Source organism: Cimex lectularius, unplaced genomic scaffold (assembly GCF_000648675.2).
Source record: "Cimex lectularius strain Harlan isolate CLEC.00 unplaced genomic scaffold, Clec_2.1 scaffold308, whole genome shotgun sequence".
NCBI lineage: Eukaryota > Metazoa > Arthropoda > Insecta > Hemiptera > Cimicidae > Cimex > Cimex lectularius.
Genome location: NW_019392998.1, coordinates 425,753 through 431,752, shown reverse-complemented (window position 1 = coordinate 431,752; position 6,000 = coordinate 425,753).

Below are 6,000 nucleotides of genomic sequence, written 5' to 3'. Positions count from 1 at the left end.
TTAATCTGTAATTTTCAAATTTTTTTAGCGATATCATTTATCTGTTTTCTCTTGGCTAATTTTATCTCAACGTTGAATCACACCTTCCTATTTCTTATGGTGTTTGTGGAGGTCAAAAATAATTTTGGCCTTTGTTGTAAGCAGTATGGCATTAGCTGGGCGTTACTCATCGGGTTTTGAATTGTGGCCGGAGGAAGTCAAATGAATTTTTATTTCCTTCTTTCCTTCCTACCTTTCACCGTTTTTATCCTTCATGACCGTAGGAAAGCCGGATCGAACAGATTTTTCGTATGTGCACCAAAGGATCTGCATTTTATTTAGATTGTTTTAAAAATAATTAATGGTCTAAATATTGATTTCTTTTTAATAGTTTATTAAAGGCAAAATATTTTTAAATCATTGTCACTAAAGGGAAAATGATTTGAATGGATATCACATTGCTTTAATTTAGTGTAATCTCTTAAACAAAATAATAATGAACATAGTTGATGTAGTCATGTGCTTTATGTGTAAATGTGTGGTGTTTAATGGCCGATAGTTAATGATGGAGATCGTCAGATGCGGTCCGGTGTGACATATGTTTTAGAAAAACATTTTCTTTATCGTGTCAACGTTTCGATCTTTATTGAGATCATCTTCACGGCCTGGGATTTATAAACATTCTTTAAATTTTACAAATGTGAAAAAAAATTAATTTATCCAATTAAGGGTTTTAATATCCAACGGCCGGTTGGGTATCGCGATACAAAGATAAATGTATATATTGAAAATATAAAAGCTAATAAATCAAAACATATATAAAATTAATATTAAAGAAAAAGTTGAAAGCACCAGGGAACAGATGAACACAGAATTATCCTGACAGAAAGAAACCAGGAATATTGTTTTTTTAATTTAAAATAGTATGTAGATACGTATATAAATATATTGGTAAAAATAAATAAATTACTTGTACAGTAAATGTTACAATCGATATAGAAAAAAAAATAAAACAAATATGAAGATGGTGAAACTTGGAGAACATGCTAGGATAATACTAATGATCACGAGCAGAATAATGTAATCATATCATTGCTTGAATCTGTTACCTTAACCTAATTCAGATAATTTTTATAATGCGATTAAACATTATAAAATAACAATTAATTAAGGTTTTTAGTTGAGTTGAAAAAACGTTAATGGCACGAGCGGGATTCGAACCCACGATCTTCGGCTAGATACGCCGCTGCTCTACCACTTGAGCTATCGTGACCTCGATCCACTTTTTCATCTCAACTAAAAACCTTAATTAATTGTAATGTATTAATTGGTTAAGCGGACCACGAAATTAGTGAATTTAATGATTAAAATGANCGATCTTCGGCTAGATACGCCGCTGCTCTACCACTTGAGCTATCGTGACCTCGATCCACTCGGACATCAACTTCCCATCTCGACCCCACCTTATGAGTTTTCCTCCTTTTTGGTGGGGTTGAGATGGGAAGTTGGTGTCCGAGTGGATCGAGATCATGATAGCTCAAGTGGTAGAGCAGCGGCGTATCTAGCCGAAGATCGTGGGTTCGAATCCCGCTCGTGCTTTTTTCATCTCAACTAAAAACCTTAATTAATTGTAATGTATTAATTGGTCAAGCGGACCACGAAATTAGTGAATTATAAAATAATACAGAGTTTTGAAATTGCAATTTCTGTTTCAGAATTGGAAAAAAGGAGTTTGAAAACAATGAGAAAAAGTAGGTGAGGGATAATATTGAAATACTTCCAAGTGTACGGAAATATTATTGTAGTATGTAATATGTACTTTCGATTTCAATTATCCAGCGTCGAATACCACTGTAAGACAGCATCTTAGAAAAACGGAGTTTAAGGCAAAAAACCCTCGTCATTGGTCAGAATAAGCACGAATTCAAAAGAGGAATAATGACAAAATTTGTAGATGAGTCACCATACCATATTAACTTACCATCATTATTAACAAATTTCATTCTGTACAATAGGTCTATCTGGGCGTAATTCTCGATTGCTTACGCATGGCCCTAGCCAGTCCATAACTGCGATTTATCTTCTCAACTATTTCATACAGAAAATGACGTTTTTAAAACAAAATAACTTTGACCGGATCGATAGAAATATAGATAAATAAAAATTTATATATACATAATGTTTTATTTTTAGGTTTATTCTTAGTGTTTAGAAAAAAAGAGAACACATCATTTACCATATAATAAACGCAACAGCATGAATTTTATATATGATGTAGAGATAGTAAGCATATAGATGCATATAATGAAAGGGAGAGAGTGAGAGAGAGAGAGAGAGAGAGAGAGAGAGAGAGAGAAAGAAAAAGAGATTGAAGGACAAATTGAGTAAGTGATATAGACAAAGAAAAAGAATGAATGAACGATTTATTTATCGAACACGCAAGATTTTGTCTCAAGGACTACTCTTACATCTCACATAAATTGCAGATTTACAATAAAATAAATAAAAAAATAAATCTACTTTATCCAATTTTCCGCATTATTTTAGACTTTTACATACAACTTAAACATAAATACAAAAACAATAAAATAAATTAATACGTTTTCAACGCAATATAATATGTATAATACGAGAAACACTCAATGAAAATGTGTAAGTGAGTGAATAAGTGAGATGGACTAAAAGAGAGTCATAGATAAAGAAAGAGAGAGAGAAAGATAGAATGACTGACTGATTGAGTAGGTGAGATAGACTAACAGAATGAAAAAACGATTTATATCCAATATAGTTAGTAGACTAAAAAATTAAAAGAGAGATATATATATATAGATAGAGATAGAGAGAGAGACAGAGAAAGAGAGAGAGAGAAAGAAAGAGAGAGAGAAAGAGAGAGAGAGAGAGAGAGAGAGAGAGAGAGAGAAAGAGAGAGAGAAAAAGACAGAAAGACAAAGAGACAGAGATTGAAAATGATTGTATTATAGGGTGTGAGTGTGAAAGAGAGAACTGCAAGAAAAATGTAAAATATTATTTTATCATCGTCTTATTGGTAGTGTATACTTTTGTATTTACACGCATTTGTAGCTAAATAAATAGTTTGGTGTACTAATATAATTATAAACAATATTTCCATAACATGTATTATGTATGGTTCGTTCAACGGTTAGTTATTTGGACATAAGGTATAAGAATTTAAAAAAAATTTTAAATGTTCTTGAAGAGAGGATAAAACAAGGTCGATTATAGTGAATGCAGTTTTCCTCCATCGTTCACATTAAAGCAAGATATTACGACAAAGGGGTTGAATAAAAAAAAATTATATCGTAGATTGTTCAATATAATATATTAATTATGCACATTGGTTCACTGGCTTCCTTCTTGTCATGTTAAAATACGATTGGTCGGTCACTGTGCCGTTCTTCGACTGTCGGACCTTGAAAGTTGGAAGGGATGGCCAAGCCCCCGGACTTACCTTCCTCAGTTTAATTAGAATGGGAGCTTGAGCGCTTTTTGCTAACAGAACGGCCTTCTATGGCAACAGCGCCGGTTTCAGATTCTCTTCCTAGGTCCGAGCCATTTGGTGAATGACACAAATTAGGACAAAGTGTCGGGTTGAAAAGTAATTTTGTACGAATTATTAAGTGTATTTGACAATTGGAATTTGACCGTTCGCTGTTCTTCAAGGCGTTTTTGTTTATTCAAGTTGACATAACTTGAGGATGTTTTCTTCAGAAAACACTCAATAAAATGAAATGACAAACACAATAAAATAAAATGACAATGAAACAATTTGAATGATTATAGAGATGTGTGTCCCGGCGTATACGAAAAAAAAGACATGATCACATCTACATTTCACGAATTTTAATTCAAGTAAAGCTAAAATGTTGAGCTAAATGAGCTAGACTGGAATGACAACATAGCACAATAATAACATATCTATAAAATTGTATTAACATTAGTAAAACATTAAGTAAAATTATTTAAACAATACTGATTTAGTACAACTTAACAAAACCAAACAGCATTCAAACAATGTTAGATTATTATAGACACAACTACATTTTTGAACTAATAACGCACATTATTTTTTAATTGTCTTCAAGGTGAGTAAACTATTATTGCCCTTGAGATAAAGTCATCCTACAAATAGTTAATTAATTGTAAAAACGTGCCTTTTGTAAACAATTCCAACCCGTCTTTATGACCTGGGATCATTTTATCTTTGTCAAACTAGCGCAATTAGCTAGGCACACATTATATTTCGACGACGGCCAAGGTTTCTACAATAATTCTTTTTTCCCTCCGTTTGCATTGCCGTCCGATTTTATCGCCATTTTCCATTGTCTTGGAGTCGACTCCTGCTGCTTCATTAACAACAGACGGTTTGCTCTTTGTTTCAATTGTTCCATGTAAGGAAGAGAATCTGTTGTAGAAGCTTAACATAATATGCCTATCTATCGTCTCTTAATTTTCGTTCTGATTGTTTTTTCTTCTCAAATATCTGGTAAATCTGGTGAAATAACGACGAATAATCTTCAACTGAAAGTAGAAGAAGATCGGTAAAATTTTTGTTGAATGCCATTCAAAACGAATATGTGCATATGTAAAACATACACATGCATACAAACAAATTGGCTATTCGTTAATTGAGATTGTAGATTAAATAAAAGTATATATATATATATATATATATATATGTAATTGTATTTCTATCATAATAATTGATACTAAAGTTTACGTTTTTTTAAATAAACCTAAAAAGCAAATGACTAGAAAGAAGGGAGTTAGTTTTAAGTTCATCTGAAATGCATATAATATATATTATTATATATATCATGTATATATATGCATATATCTACAAATCTCTCTCGCTCACTCCCTCTCTCTCTCTCTCTCTCTCTCTCTCTCTCTCTCTCTCTCTCTCTCTNGGGGGAAGAAAGCGACAAAGATAAAGATGGAGCTAGAAAAAGGGAAAAACAATTTTTTGAAAATTATTTATACGTGAAATTAATGTAAAGTAATTAAAAACATTAAAATTATAGTCAAAATAATAATTGTCATATATTGTTTATTGTGGTCTGCTCTTCATTCTTTAACGTGCTTTCATTTTTTAAGGTGTTAGTATACATGGAACTTTGGCATTTTTTAATTTGGTGGTAACAATTTTTAGCTTTTATTTGATTTACATTTAAATTAGTTGGCCAGTCAAAAACAGAAAGTATGACTTTAACATATTTTGGCTGATTACTTTTTAAATGAACACTAATTACAATTTAACATTGGTTATAAAAGTATATTTATACAAGATTAAATTTGTAAAACTCATGTTCAAATCCTTCGAAAATTCAATACTTGTAATACACGAAGCGTATTATTTATTTGGGTTATTATTTTATGTATTGTTATTAAATAAATGGCGCTGGATGTGTTACATATATTCAAAAATATTTTTTTAAATCCTGGATAATAATTAAAGATATGAATCATGAAAATTGTCACAATAATCTACCCCAACGCAAAAAGTGGATTATTGATAATATTAGTAAGTTCATGTTCAAAAGAACTTTTTATTTTTAAGTGAAACGACTAAGTAGAAACGTTACACACGGTGTTATGTGGGACAAGAGTAAGTGAATGTCACTGAAAAGTTGGCACGAAAAGAAAAATATACGATTAATACCACAAACACGTTTTTGAAAATAAAAATTGCCACTTTCCAGCGTATAAATACAAAAAAATTATTAAAAAATACAAGCTATATGAGGAATACTCAGGTAAATTTTTCTCTGGACTTTTAACTAGTTCAACTAGTTTTTTCTGTACACGGTGGCAAGCATTTAATCAGTTTTAGGATGTATTTACCAGTTGTGTAATCTAGTAGTTTCGTTGCACAATTTTCTCTGTACCGTATTATTTTCAATCGACCTGATTAAATCAACTCAAATTGGAAGGAATTGACATTGAATTATATCTGTATTGCATCTGGTGATACATAAACGGCTGTTAAATTAATAATCTTAA